This window comes from Macrotis lagotis, chromosome 3 (genome assembly GCF_037893015.1).
Source record: "Macrotis lagotis isolate mMagLag1 chromosome 3, bilby.v1.9.chrom.fasta, whole genome shotgun sequence".
Lineage (NCBI taxonomy): Eukaryota > Metazoa > Chordata > Mammalia > Peramelemorphia > Peramelidae > Macrotis > Macrotis lagotis.
The window spans coordinates 49,519,868-49,539,111 of NC_133660.1; the positions used below are offsets into that span (position 1 = coordinate 49,519,868).

Sequence of the window (19,244 nt, forward strand, 5' to 3'; positions counted from 1 at the left end):
TGATGAATAAGGAGAAGCATGGAATGATCTATATGAACTGATGTAAGGTGAAGTAAACAGAGCCAAGAAAACAGTATAACTATAACAATGTAAATGGAAAAGATTAAAAGTGAATACTATAAAATTGTAAAGGACAAGATATTTCAAAAGAAGATTTATAAGAAAGTATTCTTCTTCACCCCCACCCTTTGTTCAGGTGGGAAGGTCCACAAATGGTGAAAATTATACATATTGTTGGACTTTCTTGATGTACTGATGTTAAATGCTGATTTTTCCTCTTCTTTTTTGATCACTTTATAAAAAGACACGAGAAGATAGAGAAGGAAGGATACTGGGGAAAACTATGATGATGTTAAAAAATGGTCAATAAAAATCCATTTTGAAAAAATGTCCCTACTAGCTATATCCACAAAAGGAAAAAAAACCCACTAGGATCAAGAATCATTAGAGGACCAATTCATATAGCCTGAAAGACTTTGCTGATGAACAAAAGTATTTTGTTTCAGAACTGAACAAGAAAATGGACAACACTACATTGGGGAAATTGAACTGTACTTTTCATGACCCTAAATTTACTGATTGAGACAAAGGTAAATCTTTTGAATATAAATCTTCTTCCAGCAAGGTTGTGATTGCTCCAGTCTGTCTGTGAAATATTGTAACATATGCCAATTAAAGAAATGTATATAAGATATGTAGTAACTGATATCACCCAACAACAGATATGACCAGAAAAGTGCTGGGTCAGTCAGTCATTTGGCCAAGAATGAGAGATGCCCTGCAGTGGTGTCAGAATCAAAAAGAAATAGCTTCCTGGAGCCTCATATTAACTTAGAAATACAGTATTAAATATTATATATATAGTATTATATTTTTAAAATTCTGTTAAGCAGGGGCAGCTAGGTGGCGCAGTGGATAGAGCACCAGCCCTAGAGTCAGGAGGACCTGAGTTCAAATGCGACCTCAGACACTTCATAATTACCTAGCCGTGTGGCCTTGGGCAAGCCACTTAACCTCATTGCTTTGCACACAATAAAAAACAAACCTTAAAAAAAATTCTGTTAAATGTTTCTCAATTACTTTTTTTTTAGGTTTCTTCAAGGCAATGGGGTTAAGTAACTTGCCCAAGGCCACACAACTAGGTAATTATCCAGTGTCTGAGGCCGCGTTTGAACTCAGGTCCTCCTGACTCCAGGACTGGTGCTCTATTCATTGTGCCACCTAGCCCCCCCCATTACATTTTTTAGATTTTTCAAGGCAATGGGGTTAAGTGGCTTGCCCAAGGCCACATGGCTAGGTAATTATTAAGTGTCTGAGGTCGGATTTGAACCCAGCTACTCCTGACTCCAAGGTCGGTGCTCTATCTACTTCACCACCTAGCCCCCCCCCAATTATATTTTAACATGGTCTAAGACTCCCTGATTGCTATGAATTTGACACCTATTATGTCAAACCAATTGAGTATCCATGCAATATCAAGAAATGCTGAGGATAGTACCAAGATGTAGCTTACACTTCCTCTGGACTCTTATTTCAGAACATGGATAAGAATTGTCCAGGATGAGAAAGCATAACTTAATTCTACTGGATATATATGCTTACATATGTAGATATACAGACACATACATACATGTAACTGTGTATTCACATTTCCATATATGTATGCTCACACAAATATATATATATATTATATGATATCAAACAATTTAATTATATGATATTACATAATATATTGCACACATATATACATACACAGGCATATATGCACACGTGGTTCTAAAAAGTCAGTGCAATTTTAAGCTATTAAAACTATATATATATATATATATGTATGTGCATATATCTTATCTAGAATAAGATATAGGGGTGTTTTTTTCTCCTTTCTCTAAGATCAGCTTGGTACAAGTGATCCTTATGTCACACCATCATATGACAGTCAAGCATTCAAAGAATGATAAAGATTTCTTTGTTTAGTTTCTGATGTCATCTTGTAAGAAATAAGAGAATTTTAATAAATCAATTGAATGGAATCACAAAAAAAGTGTATTCTGAATTCTACCAGGTATTATAACTAGAAATAAAAGGCATGAAGCTTAATAGTCTTAGTATTCTTTAGTGTTAGTAGTACTCTTCCTCAACCCCCTAGTCAGTATATCATTATTTTGATAAGGCAGAAGTATTCTGGAGAAAACAGAATTTGGTCAAAAACTCATTCTCCAAAAATCACCCTAATTACCCTATAAATCAAGCAGAATTCTGATCTTTTCAAGTTTTCTCTAAAATCACTATGATGATTAATAATCATTTGTTTTTGCTTCGTACTTTGCTAATATTCTATTTTGTTTTCTATTCCCTAATCTCAGTAGCTTATTCAAGTTGGCAATCTACTTCCTAAATAAATAAAAAATGGTCACCCTTCACTTCACTTTGTTCTACCAGTACCTTGTATGGACACATCCCTTTCTGGGAGTCCTTCTAGACCCAGAAACAACAATAATAGCAGCAACAGAAACATTTCCCAAGATCAAGTAACACCATATTTTCTTTTATCCTACTTCATATAAATTCTCAGAAATTACCAATGCTTTTCTTACTAAATGAACATCATTTGTGATTTACAAAACAGCAGAATAAGAGCACCTCCTAGGATCAGAAAAAAAAAAAAACACTTTATAAGCAAGGGGGAAAAAACTCTAAATGTAAGTTTGCCTTAATAGCAGAAGCATTGTTCTAATTTTTTTCTCTTGAGATGTTTAGGCTCCTTTTAAACTCAGAGTTCTGTTAAGGTGGATGGAAAACACTAACCTGTGGCTTCCATTGCATTTCTATATACTTTGTTTTATGCATTTAAAGCATTGTTCTAGATTCTAGAAGGATCTATGACATAAAAATGGTTAAAATCCCTGTTCTAGATTTTCACTGAATTGCTGCAGCAATGTGGTTGAATGGAAAACATAGTGGATTTGGATAAAATGCTGCCTTTTGTCTATCATTTTCAAGATGAACCACAACATTAGGGATGTGATACTATGAACATGTATGTGAATTGAATTTATGTGAGGGAGGGCTGTTCAAGTCACCAGCCACACATTCTCTTCCAGAGACATCTAGTCCAGTGGTCAGACATAGATCAAAATGTCTGAAGTTAGCCCTGGATGGCAGTGGGAGACATTGTCAGCCTTCTCAGATCTCAGTTTAGCTGAGGCAATGCCCAATTTGGTGATTAGGAAGAAAGAAAATGAGGTCCAAAAACCTCTTTAACCTGGTTGAAAAAATAAAATCAATCTGAGAGGGGAAGGCTCTCAAGGTTTCTGACCAAAAATAGAAACAATTGCTATTCACATTCACAACCAAACAGGACCCCAATAATAATCCAGTAGGGGTTGCCTGGGACCTATCATTAGTCAATGAGAATCAAAAGTGATTTGAGACCTGTAAGCCCCAAAATAGTTCACCACCTTTCATGATCAAATTTTATAGTCCTTTGTGCAGAGAGAGCTCTGGCAGGTAAGGTGTGATACCCAAGACAAAAAGAGGGAGAAGAAAGAAGAGAGAAGAGAATAGGACAAGATAGGATAAGACAAGTTAGAATAATACAGGATAGGTCATAGGAGCCATGTTGCCCAAATGAACCACAGTAGAGCAGCCCCTATTACCTTACATAGGTTGCTGTTTGACCTTCATTCTCAAGGAGGACCATGACTTCAAAGGTGTGATTCTGACTGTACTACTGTGACTTTGGCTCATCAGTAAAAGTTATTTTCGTCTATCAACCACAGTTTCTTCTTAGATGAGAAGAATACTTCTGTCTTATCTCTTAGAAGAGAGTTGCTAAAGGGGGACTGGTGCTAAGACAGATTAGGAATATATAACATATATTATACATATATATTATTAAATATGTATTATTACATATATTATATAATATATATACATATTATATATACACACACACATATATACAAACAGATAAATAGATAGATACAGGGCAATCTTTGCATAGAGATGAAAGTTGATGGGGGTGATAGAACCAAGACGATGGAATGAAGGCAGGAACTTGCCTGAGTTCTACCAAATTTCCCTCCAAAAAATCAAAATAACACCTCAAAATAAATTCTGGAAAGTCAGAACCAACAGAAAAAGACCAGGTAAAACAATTGTTCAGTCTAAAATAACATAGTTGATTGGCAAGAAGTCTTTCTCATTGAGGTGAAAGAGAAGCACAGGTTACGTCCAGGTCTCAGAGGCAACTCAATCGGCAACAGTGGCTTCTGGACCCCTCAGTCCACAGTAACTGGTTAGAAGGATTACAGGGAAACCTTTGCTGACACCAAGTGCAGAACTATATTACATTGCCCATATACAAATCCTGGTTCACAATACCAAGGCAGGAGCTGGGACCCTAGTCATACTTCCAAGATGAAAAAGAATGCTTATGGTAGGTTCATAGACAAGAGGACAAGTCAAGAGGGCAGTAGAAACCAAACCTCTACTTAGATTATACCACTCAAGAAGAACTGAAAATGTACAGAGCCTCAAAACTAGCTCTTGAAACAGAAGTAAAAAAAAAACAAAACTCGAAGCTTAGAAACCTGTCCCTTCTACCCATGGAGCAGAAACCAGTGCTCTCAAGGAGCATACAATCTAGTTAGGGAGAAATAACTAATAGAATTTTAAAGCAAAACTATCTTGTACTTATTTTAAATCAAGAGGGTCTAAAATATAGTTGGATACCAGCATGTACTAGAGAAATCTGAAAAACTTTGATGGAAGAAATAAAATTTGAGTTCAATCCTTTCTGTATAGGTAGTATTTTGTTAGCGGATGGGAGAGGCACAGTATTTTTTGAAGACAGGTAAATGAACAAAAACCTAGGACTAGAGATAAGAATGACCACTAAGAAATCACTTGAGTGGAATACTGGGATGAAGATTTCATTTTGAGGAGGAAAGGGGAATAAAGTTGTGGGAAAGAGGTAGAATATAGCCAAAATATAAAGGAATTTGAAAACCAGTTTGAGAAATTTACATTTTCTTTAAAAGGAGCTACTGCATGTTCTTGAGCACAAGAAAATGGTATTTTTAGATTACAGTGACACTTCAAACTTGTTGGCATCATAGCTTGTCAAATTCGTTACTCATCATATTTTGACATGAAAAAAGTATTTCAGCTCGCTTGCTTGAGAATCCTCATGCCGGGGCGGTTAGGTGGTGCAGTGTTTAAAGCACCAGCCCTTGAGTCAGGAGTACCTGGCTTCAAATCCAGTCTCAGACACTTAATAATGACCTAGCTGTGTGGCCTTGGGCAAGCCACTTAACCCCATTTGCCTTGGAAAAAACCTAAAAATATATATAAAGAGAATCTTCATGCCTCTACTAGCAAAACAGAAAATGCTACACTGCTTGCTCTCCAATTAGGTAATGTTCTCTAGTAGACAGTTAAGTCTCATAGTGCAGAGCCACTTGCTCTCTGTTTGGACCTAGACTGATTCAGAATGAATGCAAATAGCAATTGTTTCTATTTTGGTCAGAAATTCTGTCCCTTCCCAGATAGATCTTTTTTTTTTTAATTATGAAAAAGAGGCTATTCTTCCCTTTCTGAATCACTGAAAAGTTAGGAAAGCAAAGTCTTTCTAGGATATTTCTTTACTTTTTGTACTAAGCAAAAGTCACCATTTTGGCCTCTTTGCTTTATAACTCTTACCTAGCTTAATCAACAAATGGAGATTTTTGCCTCAAGATTTCCTAATGTATCCAAGACCATCTCTAGTTGTCCTGATCCTTTATTTCAAGTGTCTGAGGCTGGATTGATACACCCCTCCTCCTGATGCCAAGGTCAGGACACTATCCACTATGCCACCTAGCTTCAGACACTTGCATTTACTAGTTGTGACCTTGGGCAAATCACTTAACCCCAACTGCCTCCCATCCAGAGCCATCTACAGTAGTCTTGATTCATATCGGATCACTGGACCCAGATGACTCTAGAGGAGAAAAGTGAGGCTATTGAATTAGCACAACCTCACTCAAATCTAAGTCATGTGTTTATTATGGCATTGCCTCCTCTGATGTCATGGTCTTCTTCGAGAACTAAGGACAAACAACATAATTCATTACCTGGTCGTCAGACCTAGCTAACTTTTTTTTAGATTTTTTTTTTCAAGGCAGTGGGGTTAAGTGGCTTGCCCAAGGCCACACAGCTAGGTAATTATTAAGTGTCTGAGGTCATATTTGAAGCCAGGTACTCCTGACTCCAAGGCCAATGCTCTAATCACTGAGCCACCTAGCTGCCCAGACCTAGATAACTCTCAAAGCAGAAAGACAACTCCTTACTTAAATCCAAATTCAACTTCCTGTCATGTCGTCCTCTTCCATTGTAATAGACAAACAACTCATTATGCCAGGAACTCCTCTCAGTACAGGTATAGTAAGATTAAATTTTATTTTATTTTATTTTTATGTAATTAATTGCTTTTTTATTCCTGTCTATTTAGTTGTAAGGTTCTAAATTACTTAATATTAGCTCAGTAATATATGAAACTTCTGGGGCACTTCCACGAATTATTTCAAATTATATTTCTTTTGGAAAAAAATTCATTCCTTACTCATTGGTTACATTACTCATCAAGAGTTCTGGAACAAATCAAGGTACTGTATTTTGTTAGTACTGAGCAGGAAGCATGGCATAGAGGAAGGAAAGCAAGGAAATTACTTAAAAATTATGTATAAATATGGATATGAGGCTCGTAAGAACTTATAGTAGCATTGGCAGTGGTAATAAAAAGGAGGAAATGAAAAGACTTTTGCAGAAAAATGACAAGATTTAGTATTACATAAGATATTGGGAATTAAGTAATTCGGGGAGAGGGGTGAAGGACCAGGAAAACAGTGATACTGTTGATATGGAACACTTGGGGTACTAATTCAGGAAGGGGAGGGGAAGAATGAGAATTCTATATAAGCAACTGGAAAGATGAAACTGGAGCACAGGTAAGAATTATCCAGAAGAAAGTACCATGAAAGTAAAAGGAATGTGGGAGTGAATATGGAAACAGAAGACTAGCCTGTTAAGGAGCTGAATAATCTTTGTCCTTCATTTTCAAAGAGGACCATGACTTCTGGGAGGTGATGCCATGACAAGAACATGAACTAGATTTGAGTGAGGGAGGGCTGAGCTAAGTCACCAGCCTCACTTTCTCCTCCATAGTCATCTGGGTCCAATGGTCAGATATAAATCAAGTCAACCAGATGCCAGGCAGTCAGAGTTAAGTGACTTCCCCACTGTCACACAGCTAGTTAGTGTCATGTGTCTGAGGCTGGATTTGACCTCCTGTCCTCCTGACTTCAAGACTAGTGCTGTTTAAACACTCCCAGTTAAGGAGTTTCTACTTCTTAGTAGAAGAAAAGAAAAACCAACAAAAGGAGACAGGATAGGAATGGTCTGAGAAGGAGGAGAGGAACAAAAAAAAAGTCCTTTCAGGAGCACAAAAGGAGGAATAATTATATAAGTACAAGATTGCTATTGATAGCAAGTGCTTAAATGTAAGCACCAAAAGCTGCATATCTTATTCAAAGCCTGAGGAGAGAAGACCACTGAATCCAACATTTTCTATTGATGGGGAGAGATGAGTTAGAGGGGAAAGTGGTCCATTTACAAAACAAGCATTTTCTTCTATATACTTTACAATTTATTGCTATTAAAGAAGCTCATGAACAATTCCAACCATGCTTGATGGTTCCATTTTTACATAGTCTTAAGTAAAGAACATCTTAACTTATAGTGAAGTAATTCTGAAAAATTAAATTGCATTCAAAAATCAATTTGACAGACTTCCGGCCAAGATGGCAGAGAGAAGACAAGCAGTTCTAAAGTCTCCTGATCTTTCCCCATCTATCATATGAAACAAACCTCTTAAAAGAAATTTGACCCACAAAACCCAGAAAGAAAAGCCAGGAGAAAGAACATCTTCCTTAGGATTTGTCTCCTGCAGCAGCACTGGACGAAGATCAACCAGACTAGTAGCTGAATTGGAGCCAGGAGTCTGAGGGCCCTAGAGCTGGACCTGCTGGATCAGCGGTGGGGCTAGACAGCGGGGGCTTGAGTCAACTAGGGAGCAGAGGCACGCTGACCCTCAGAAACTTGCAAACAGGGCAAGGGGTGGGAGAGTCTCAGTGCAGGATAACTGTGGACACACCATCCAAGGGCTCCTCTGGTCTGAGGAACTCTTGAGTCCACAACTCTATTGCGGCAGAGGCCTCTTCCCAGAACAAACAATTACAGACTACTTCTGCCTCAGGCACAGGTGTATAAGCAGAAGAACCAGCCCAGCAGACAAAAGGAAGAGGGATGACTTCAGGGCAGGGTAAAGCCCACCATTGACTGAAGGCAAAAGGATTCAATAGCTCCAACTCCTCCCTTCAAGCTAAGGGAGAAAGCCTTAATCAAGGTCACAGACACTCCAGAGAGGGCAACCAGCACCTCCTACTGTCCAGTCAGAGAAATTGCACTCAGTGAGTAAAGCCTCTATTGATCCCAAACACCCTGTGAACCAACCCTTCCTCAACTCAAGGTCTTAGCAAAATGAAGAAGGGTCAGAGGAAAGGTGGATCCATAGAAAAATTCTTGGAAGGAAAAGACCCTAACTCAGAGAGACCTAGAACCTCTGAGAATACAACCTGGTCTTCAACTCAGAAAGACTTCCTTGAAGAAATAAGGAAGGAGTTTAAAAATCAACTGGAAAATTTGGGACAGACAATTAATACCTTGCAACAAGAAAAAAAAATCCTTAAAAAATACTATTGGACAAATACAAAATGAGACTAAATCTCTCAGATCATCACTTGGACAAATACAAAATGAGAATAATTGTCTCAGATCCTCAATTGGGTAAATGTGAAAAGAAAGTAATTCTCTCAGAACTTCAACTGGTCAAATGGAAAGCTCTTTCAAAAGTAGAATGGACCAATTGGAAAATGATTTGCAAAAGTTAATGAAGAAAATTCTTCTCTAAAAAAAAAGAATGGAGTCTGCAGAAACTAATGACTCCATGAGACAGCAAGAGCCAGTTAAAACCCAAAAATAGAAAAAAAATAGAAAATGTAAAATACCTCATCAGCAAAACCACTGACCTTGAGAATAGGTCAAGGAGGGGCAAACTGAAAATTATTGGACTTCCTGAAAACACTGAAGAGAAAAAAAAGCCTGGACTTAATATTACAGTATCTACTGATGGAAAACTGCCCTGATATCATGGAACCAGAGGGCAAAATAGTTATTGAAAGAATACAACAATCCCCTCCAGAAAAAGATCCTAAAATAAAAACACCAAGGAATGTTGTGGCCAAATTCAAGAACTATCAGATAAAAGAGAAAATCCTGCAAGCAGCCAGAAAGAAACAATTTAAATAGCAAGGAGCCACAGTAAGGGTCACGCAGTACCTCGCTGCATCAACATTAAGGGATCGAAGGGCCTGGAACAAGATATTTCGAAGAGCATGGGAGCTTTGAATGTAGCCAAGAATCCACTATCCTGCAAAGCTGAGCCTTCTCTTCCAGGGAAAAAGATGGACATTTAACGAAATGGAAGAATTCCAAAAATTCCTGATGAAAAGACCAGAGCTAAAAAGAAAATCTGGACATCAAACAGGAGGTTCAAGAGACACATGAAAAGGTTAAAAAAAGGGGGGGGGGTAAAAAAATTGCTATCCAATAAGTTGAAACTGGCTATATTCCATCATGGGGAAAAAAGATTCCCATAAATCTTGAGAATTGTAACTCTTAACAGAGAGAATATACCTAGCCAGAAGTGATGGACATTCATGATCTATCCATGAGACTGCTATCCAATGGGATGTAATTGGCTTTAACCCCACTTGGGAGAAAGACTCTAATAACTCTCAAGAATTTTAACTTTATTGGTCAGAATGTACTTAGCTAGAAGTGACAGATCTCAGAATTTTCTATGACTCAGATAGAATGATCTAAAAAACACTACCTCCATAAAAAGGGGGACAGGAAGGAGACCAGAGGAGGGAGGGGATTGAATGGGTAAATCTCATTCCACTAAGAGGTACAAAATACCTATGGAAATAGTGGGGAAGAAGGGAGCAGAGGAGAAACACCTGAATCTTCTTCTCATCAAACTTGGCATAAAGTCAACTTACACATACTTAGTTAACTTAAAAAACATCTAACCTTTCAAGGATTAAAAGTGGAAAAGGGGAGGGGGGGATGGAGAAAGGGACAGGGAATGGGGAAAGAGGGGGAAGTAGCAAAAGGAAGGGAAGGGAAATGGGGGGAAAAGAGAAAGGGGAAAGAAAGGGGAGGGGGGGTGATACAGGAGGGCAAACACACTGAAGGGGGTGGTATTCAGAAACAAAATACTGGCCAATACAGATAAGAGGGGGAAAGGGGGAAAATACAAACAGAGGGAAGAAAGTATGGAGGGCAATAAAGAATTAGTAATCATAAGCTTTAATGTGAATGGGATGAACTCTCTCTTAAAAACGTAAGCAAGGCGGCTAGGTGGCAAAGCAGATTAAGCACCAGCCCTGGAGTCAGGAGTACCTGGGTTCAAATCCGGTCTCAGACACTTAATAATTACCTAGCCGTGTGGCCTTGGGCAAGCCACTTAACCCCATTTGCCTTGCAAAAATCTAAAAAAAAAAAAAAGCAAATAGCAGAGTGGATTAAAAAACAGAATCTGACCATATGCTGCCTACAAGAAACTCATTGGAAGCAGAGAGATACATATAAAGTAAAGGTAAAAGGTTGGAGCAAAATATATTTTGCTTCAGGCTCAGGTAAAAAAAAGCAGGGGTAGCAATCCTTATCACAGACAAAGCAGCAGGAAAAATAGATAGCACTGAAAGAGATAAAGAAGGAAACTTTATCCTCCTAAAAGGTACCATAGACAATAAAACTATTTCGATACTGAATATATATGACCCCAATGGGACAGCATCCAAATTCTTAGAGGAGAAGCTAAAAGAACTACAGGAAGACATAGACAGCAAAACTCTACTAGTGGGAGACCTCAAGCTCCTGCTCTCAGATCTAGATAAATTGAAACATAAAATAAACAAGAAAGAAGCTAAGGAGGTAAACAAATTGTTAAAAAAAAAACAAACTAGATATGGTAGACTTCTGGAGGAAATTGAATGGGGATAGAAAGGAATATACCTTTTTCTCTGCAGTACATGGAACTTATACAAAAATTGACCATGTACTGGGACATAAAAACCTAATGATCAACTGGAGAAAGGCAGAAATACTGAATACATCTTTCTCAGATCACAGAAACAACTGGAAACTGAATAACCTCATTTTAAAAAATGAAAGGAACAAAAAACAAATTATAGAAAGAATTAACCATTTTATCCTAGATAATGATAATAATGAAACAACATACCAAAACCTATGGGATTCACTCAAAGTGGCTTCTCAGGGGATATATTTCATGAATAAATTGGAGAAAGAGGAAATCAATGAACTAAACATACAACTAAAAAAATTAGAGAAAGAACAAATTAAAAATCCCCAATTAAATACCAAATTAGAAATTCTAAAATGTAAAGGAGAAATTAATAAAAGCAAAAGCAAAAAAACTATTGAATCAATAAATAAAGCCAAAAGTTGGTATTACAAAAAAAATAATAAAATTTGATTTAAAAAAGAAGAAAATAATATTGTTAGCATCACAAATGAAAAAGGTGAACTCACCACCCATGAGGAGGAAATTAAAGTAATAATCCAAAATTATTTTGCCCAACTCTATGCCAATAAATTTCATAATCTAAGTGAAATGGATGAATATTTACAAAAATATAAGTTGCCCAGGTTAAATGAAGAGGAGATTAAAAACCTAAACAACCCTATCTCCGACAAAGAAATTCAACAAGCCATCTTTGAACTCCCCAAGAAAAAAATCTCCAGGGCCTGATGGATTCACAAGTGAATTCTACCAAACATTTAAGGAACAATTGGTTCCAATTTTATATAAACTCTTTGGAAAAATAGGGAAAGATGGAACTCTGCCTAACTCTTTCTATGAAACCAATATGGTACTGTTACCTAAAGCAGGAAGAGTTAAAACAGAGAAAGAAAATTATAGACTTATCTCCCTGATGAATATAGATGCAAAAATCATAAATAAAATCTTAGCAAAATGATTACAACAAGTTATCACTAGGATAATACAGTATGATCAAGTACGATTTATCCCAGGAATGCAGGGTTGGTTCAATATTAGGAAAACTATTACTATACTCAATTATATCAACAACAAACCTATCAGAAATTATACAGATCAATAGATGCTGAAAAAGCTTTTGACAAAATACAACATCCATTCCTGCTAAAAATACTAGAGAGTGTAGGAATAAATGACTATTCCTTAGAATAATTAGCAGTATCTATCTAAAACCATCAACAATCATTATATTCAATGGGGAAAGGCCAGAGGCATTCCCAATAAGATCAGGGGTGAAACAAGGGTGCCCATTATCACCACTACTATTCAATATTGTATTAGAAATGTTAGCTTCAGCAATTAGAGAAGAAAAAGAAATTGAAGGAATTAGAATTGGGAAGGAGGAGAAAGAACTCTCACTCTTGCAGATGACATGATGGTCTAACCAGAGAATCCCAAGAAATCATCCAAAAAACTACTGGAAACAATTAGCAATTTTAGCAAAGTTGCAGGTTATAAAATAACCCCTCATAAATTATATATATATATATATATATATATATATATATATATATATATATATTTATATAAAGATACAACAGGAAGAGCTAGAAAGAGAAATCCCACTCAAAGTAACCTCAGACAATATAAAATACCCAGGAGTCTACTTGACAAGACAGACTCAGAAACTTTTTGTAAACAATTATAAAACACTTCCCACACAAATTAAATCGGATTTAAGTAACTAGACAAATATCAACTGCTCATGGATAGGTAGAGCTAATATAATAAAAATGACAATTCTACCAAAACTAAACTTACCTGTTTAGTGCCCTACCAATCAAAATTCCAAAAAATTACTTTAATGAGTTGGAAGGAATTGTAAGTAAATTCATATGGAGAAATAAAAAGTCAATTTCCAGAAGCTTAATGAAAAAAGTGCAAAAGAAGGTGGCTTAGCCCTACCTGATCTAAAATTATATTATACAGCATCAGTCATCAAAACTGTTTGGTACTGGCTAAGAAATAGAGTGGTGGACCAGTGGAATAGACTAGGTGCAAAAGCAGGAGATGATTATAGTAATCTGCTGTTTGATAAACCCAAAGAGTCCAGCTATAGGGATAAAAAATCCCTCTTTGATAAAAACTGCTGGGATAATTGGAAGTTAGTATGGAAGAAACTTAGATTAGACCAACACTTAAACACCCTTTACACCATGATAAGATCCAAATGGTTACAGGACTTAAGACATAAAAAACAATACTATAAGCAAATGAGAAGATCAAGGAAAAGTTTACCTGTCAGATCTATGGAAAGGGGGGCAGTTTATGACTAAGGAAGAGTTGGAGAACATCACTAAAAACCAATTAGATGATTTCGATTATATTAATTTAAAAAACTTTTGCACAGATAAAACCACTGTAACCAAGATCAAAAGAAATATAGTAAATTGGGAAAAAATCTTTACAACTAATGATTCTGACAAAGGACTCATTTCTAAAATATACAAAGAACTCAGTCATATTTTTGAAACAAAAAGCCTTTCTCCAATTGACAAATAGTCAAAGGATACGCAAAGGCAATTTACAGATGAGGAGATCAAAGTAATCCATAGCCATATGAAAAATTGCTCTAAATCATTAATTATTAGAGAAATGCAAATTAAAGCTTCTTTGAGGTACTACCTCACACCTCTCAGATTGGCCAATATGACCAGAAAGGATAATGATCATTGTTGGAAGGGTTGTGGGAACTCTGGGACACTATTACACTGTTGGTGGAGCTGTGAACTCATCCAACCTTTCTGGAGAGCTATTTAGAACTACCCCCAAAGGGCAACAAAAATGGGCATACCCTTTGACCCAGAAATACCACTACTGTGTCTATAACCTGAAGAGATGATGAAAAAGGGTAAAAACATCACTTGTACAAAAATATTTACAGTAGTTGTGTTTGTGGTGGCAAAGAATTAGAAATCAAGTAAATGTCCTTCAATTGGGGAATGGCTTAGCAAACTGTGGTATATGTATGTCATGGAATATTATTGTTCTATTAGAAACCAGGAGAGACAGGATTTCAGGGAAGCCTGGAGGGATTTGCATGAACTGATGCTGAGTGAGATGAGCAGAACCAGAAAAACACTGTACACCCTAACAGCAACATGGGGGTGATGTCCAACCTTGAAGGACTCACTCATTCCATCAGTGCAACCATCAGGAACAATTTTGGGCTGTCTGCAAAGTAGAGTGCCATCTATATCCAGGTAAAGAGCTGTGGAGTTTGAACAAAGTTCAAGGACTATTCCCTTTAATTTAGAAAAAAAAGAGAGGCTAGGTGGCGCAGTAGATTAAGTACCGGCCCTAGAGTCAAGAGTACCTGGGTTCAAATCCACCCTCAGACACTTAATAATTACCTAGCCATGTGGCCTAGGGCAAGCCACTTAACTCCATTGCCTTGCAAAATCTAAAAAATATAAAAAAACCAACTCAGATATCTTATTGTCTGATTGTGTTACCTCTTAAGACTTCTTGTCTCTCCCTTGAGGATATGATTTCTCTCTCATCACACTCAATTTGGATCAATGTATAACATGGAAACAAAGTAAAGACTGACAGACTGCTTTCTGGGGGGGGATGGGGGAGGGAAGTAAGATTGGGGGGAATATGTAAAATAAATAATATCTTTAATAAAGAAAACAAAAAATTAAAAATAAAAAAATCAATTTGAAGGAATTCCCTGGTTTTTCTTATTAGTCAAATGAAAACATAAACATTGAGTAAAAGGTAAAGTTTGAGACTGATTGTTTCATTTTACAAAAGCACTAAGCTCCCTCAGTAAAATTTAAAATAAAGAAATTAGATTAATGAAAATTAAAACAATACTATTAACCCAGACCCAAAGATACCACTGTCTATAGCCAGAGAAATCAAGTAAAAAGGAAAAGGACCCATATTTGTATAGTTCTTTTTATAGTTCTTTTTTTGTTGAGAATAAATGAACAAGTAATGGAATATAAATGTGATGAAATACTACTAGTTGATTTTTTTTAATTATGAAAAAAGAGGCTATTCTTCCCTTCCTGAATCACTAAAAAATTCGGAAAGCAGCTTTTGAATGAGGTGGGATTAAAAACCTGGGAAGACTTATGTGAATTGATGAAACATAAAGTGAACATAAAAAGGAAAAGAATTCATATAGGAAATCCCAATATCTATTTCTCTATCCTGAAACACCATAAACCATTAATTACCCAGAAGATCTGAACCTCAAAGATTAGAGATCTTTCTAGGGATCTAACTCTAGAAACAAATATGTGGGACATTTTTGCCAGGGCAAGACCTTGCCAAGCCAATCATGCTGGCCCTGGAACAAAGTACCAGTTCAGAAATTTAAGCTTAAAAATGAATAAAACAAAAACAGTGGTGATTGTGGAAAAAAAGTTGTTACAGATCTAGAGATGTCCAAAAATGCATTTCAGAAGAGGAAAGCTAATTAAAAGAAAAAATAAATATTTTCTAGAAGCAATACATGAATACCAGTCAAAAATGAAGCAAGAGATTAAAGAAAAAGAAAAAAAGGAATAGATCAGGCGAGAGTGATCCAAGTAATGAATTCTATACAAATCAGACAAGATTAAACAGAAATCAATAAATTTATTAGACAGAGAGAAATTTTTGAACAAAGAAAGAAAAGATTAAAGAAAATGAGATGGCTGACACTGAAAACAAATGACCTAGAAAAATCATTGAGGGAAAATTGTTCAGACACTATTTTAAGAAAAAATAAATGAAAAATGGACAGATTATTAGGACTAGGGCACAAAGCTAGAAGGAATCCAGTGATCATCTCCTTTTTAAAAAAAACCTCCAAAGTCCCCCTGCTATGCCACATGCATTATCAAAGCAAAATAAACTTCCTCAAAGAGAAGGAATTAAAAGGTGGAGGAATGAGAGTAAATAACACTAATCAAAGTTGCCCATTGTTTGGTGAATGAATGAATTGTGGCGTATGAATATGATGGAATCTTTTTGTATAGTAAGAAATAACAAAAGAGATGATTTCAAAGAATTCTAAGTAGTATAAACTAATATAGAATTATGTGAATAGATGTTTTAAAATGTTTATTGACTGACTGAAATGAGAACAGAACAATTTATAAAACACAGGGAAGACAATGACCAACTATATGTCCAGTGTCCTATGATGAAGCATATTACCCACCTGAAAGAGAGGTGATGGGCTAAAGGTGCAGAAGGAGATATATAGTTTTGTATTTGGAGACCATGTGTCTTCATGTTGCTTGACTATGTTTATTAGTTTAAAATGTTATGTGTTTGTATGTGAATATGCTTGTTTTCTTTTGGTTTTTAAGTAGATGTGTTTATGGTTAAAAAAGGAAACTTAGCAATAGGAAAGTCAAACAAAAAAAGGGTAGGGGAAGAATTTTTTTTTTTAAATACACAAAAGAGATAAGAAAGTTCAGATAGAAGCAAAGACAGACAGGATAGTTTAAGATGTAGCCTGCAATTTATCCCATTTAATAAAGCAGTATGAAGATTCAGTTTCATATAAAATTATCTTATTTTCTTCTATATAAATGGAAATGTTTTTTAAAAATGAAACTCAAAATTATTACATACATCTTTTCAGAAATTGATCTTAAATTGAGGTTAGTAGTGACTTAGACTTAGAACTAATTTTAGTTCAGTAAATAAGTTTCAAAATCTAGTTTAGAAAAAAAGATCCCTTTAATTTTTAATAGTAGGGCAAGGATTCAGAGAAGCAATTTGGACCTGTCATTTCACTGGTATATGGAAACCTTTCAGTAATGAAACCCCTTCCACCAGGGCAGCAATCTGCATTTTATATAGCTTCTGGCAAGTACCTGGGGCACTATAAAATTTAATTAATTGCCCAGGGTCAAATATTAAGTTATATTTCACAGGACTTGAACTTGGGTCTTTCTAACTTCAAAGTCAGCTATCATTATGCCAGGTTGAAACTGTCTTTAACTTAACACGTTTATTTAATATAAGTTCAATTTAATATATTACATATATATGTATATATATATATATATCTGTGTTAACAATAATTTGATCGTAATATACCAAAGCAAACTAAAAAAATGCAAAATTGAAATGTGTATGTGTTTATGTTATTTTATATTGCTGATATGCAAAAAAAACATCAAACTGACTTTACCAGAAGTAGTTATATATCACTAAACTGCAACCTTAAATTTTATGCAATTACAAAAAAAAATAAACCCAGAAATCAGTCACATATTCAAATAAAATATAGTAATCACTTTAGAGAAAGCCATTAGAAAACCACTCAGTGAACATGAAATTTTCCTATTACACATTGACTAACTCTAATCCAACTATTACTTGCACCTACACACAAGTCTCAAAGGTATTACCACCTTGTTCATGATTCCATTCATAAATTTAGAAACATCAGGAATTTATTTATTTGTTTTTTTCTCAGATATATATTCTGGAATGATAATCTTTATAGGTCACTCCTATTTAAATCAATCACAAGTTACCCATTAGAAGAGAGTGATAGGAGAAAATGACTGTTGTGTTTAAAAGGTACATAATGAATGAGTCAATAGCAACCTTAAACTGAAGCCCATCAATTACCTTGCTTTAGAAGCTACTGAATCCATTCAGAATCTGAAACACTTTATCTTACAAACAGTTCAATAATTACTTTAATAAAGATTTGTCAAGTACTTCTATCAGTTTTCAGAGAAAGGCAACCAAACTCCTAAGTGATTGTTTTAGGTACCACCAGCATTATAAGGATGAAGCCTAGTGGACCCAGCGTCAGGAAGACCCGAGTTCAAATCCGACTTCCAATACTTAATATATGTGTTCCTCTTGGCAAGTGACTTAACCCTGTTTGCCTCTACAATATGAACCAGAGAAGGCAAATCCTTTCAACATCTTTAGCAATGAAGAATCAGACACAACTGAAATGAGTGAAAAACAAACTAGCATTATTATGACGATTCAACAATGCATTTTTTCATGTCATAAATCTTTTTATATTTTATATGTTCAAAAAGTAGAGTTCCAAGAGAGCTGGGGATCAATGAATGAATATCATCCTAACCATTTCTTTTTACAGGTAAGGAAACTGAGGCCCCAAGAGGTTAAGGGACTTGTCCAAAGTCATATGTGTTTCTGTGTGTACACACACACATATGTATGTAATACCACATGGCAAAATTAGCATTTGATTTCAAGTCCAGAGATTTAAAAATCCAGTGCTTTTGGTGAAAGAACACTGCCTCCCAAAGAATATGCAAGACTTAAGTATTTTTGCTTGTAAATGAGGTGACAAGATAGCATTAAATTTGAACAGTGTGAATTTAATTATATTTATTTAAGCTAAAGCTATATTGAAACCCTTTCAAATAAATCTAAGATGAATTCAACAATAATTTGGAAAAAAGTTTTAGACCAGAGTTTCAAGTTTCCTCATCTACAAAAATAGGGTTTTGACCTAGAATACTTTTAAGGGCATTTTAAGCTCTAAATTTATGATTTTGATCCTACTGATGCAGGAAACTCTCAAGGAAGAAACTTCTACTGATAAAAGTTGGCCTGTGTGCTTTAATTTATAATCTTACAAAGCATCCTCGAGCATTGAGAATATCATCAAGGGGTGGCTAGGTGTTGCAGTGGATAGAGCACTGGCCCTGGAGTCAGGAGTACCTGAGTTCAAATCTGGCCTCAGACACTTAATAATGACCTAGCTGTATGGCCTTGGGCAAGCCACTTAACCCCATTTGCCTTGCAAAATCCTAAAAAACAAACAAACAAAAAAAGAATGTCATCAGGAAAACCTGAACCCATATCTACATGAACTGAATGACAGTTTTTTATGTCACAATTGTTCCATTAGTTTAATAACTAGTTTAAATTTAACCATTTTTTCTAAACAGTCAATTTAATGATTTCATCTTCCCTAAATTGTTTCCCTGAAGACCTGTATCTTTGCTGAAAAATAAGATTTGTAACTGTCAAGACAAAAATA

General features: G+C 35.7%; 1 protein-coding gene and 1 long non-coding RNA gene across 5 annotated transcripts in view; one reads left to right on the forward strand and one right to left on the reverse strand.

Annotated features, from left to right (window-relative positions):
* UGT8 (UDP glycosyltransferase 8) overlaps positions 1 to 19,244 on the reverse strand; it is a 119,582-nt gene that overhangs the window by 94,815 nt on the left and 5,523 nt on the right. The window lies entirely within an intron of this gene.
* The window catches only part of LOC141517542 (uncharacterized), a 74,467-nt gene that overhangs the window by 10,026 nt on the left and 45,197 nt on the right, over positions 1 to 19,244 (forward strand). Inside the window, exon 2 of one of the 2 annotated variants that reach the window (XR_012476900.1) lies at positions 507 to 590. The exons of the other annotated variant lie outside the window; for it this stretch is intronic. This is a non-coding gene — a long non-coding RNA (uncharacterized LOC141517542). The remainder of the gene's footprint in view (positions 1 to 506; positions 591 to 19,244) is intronic. 2 annotated transcript variants of the gene reach the window in all.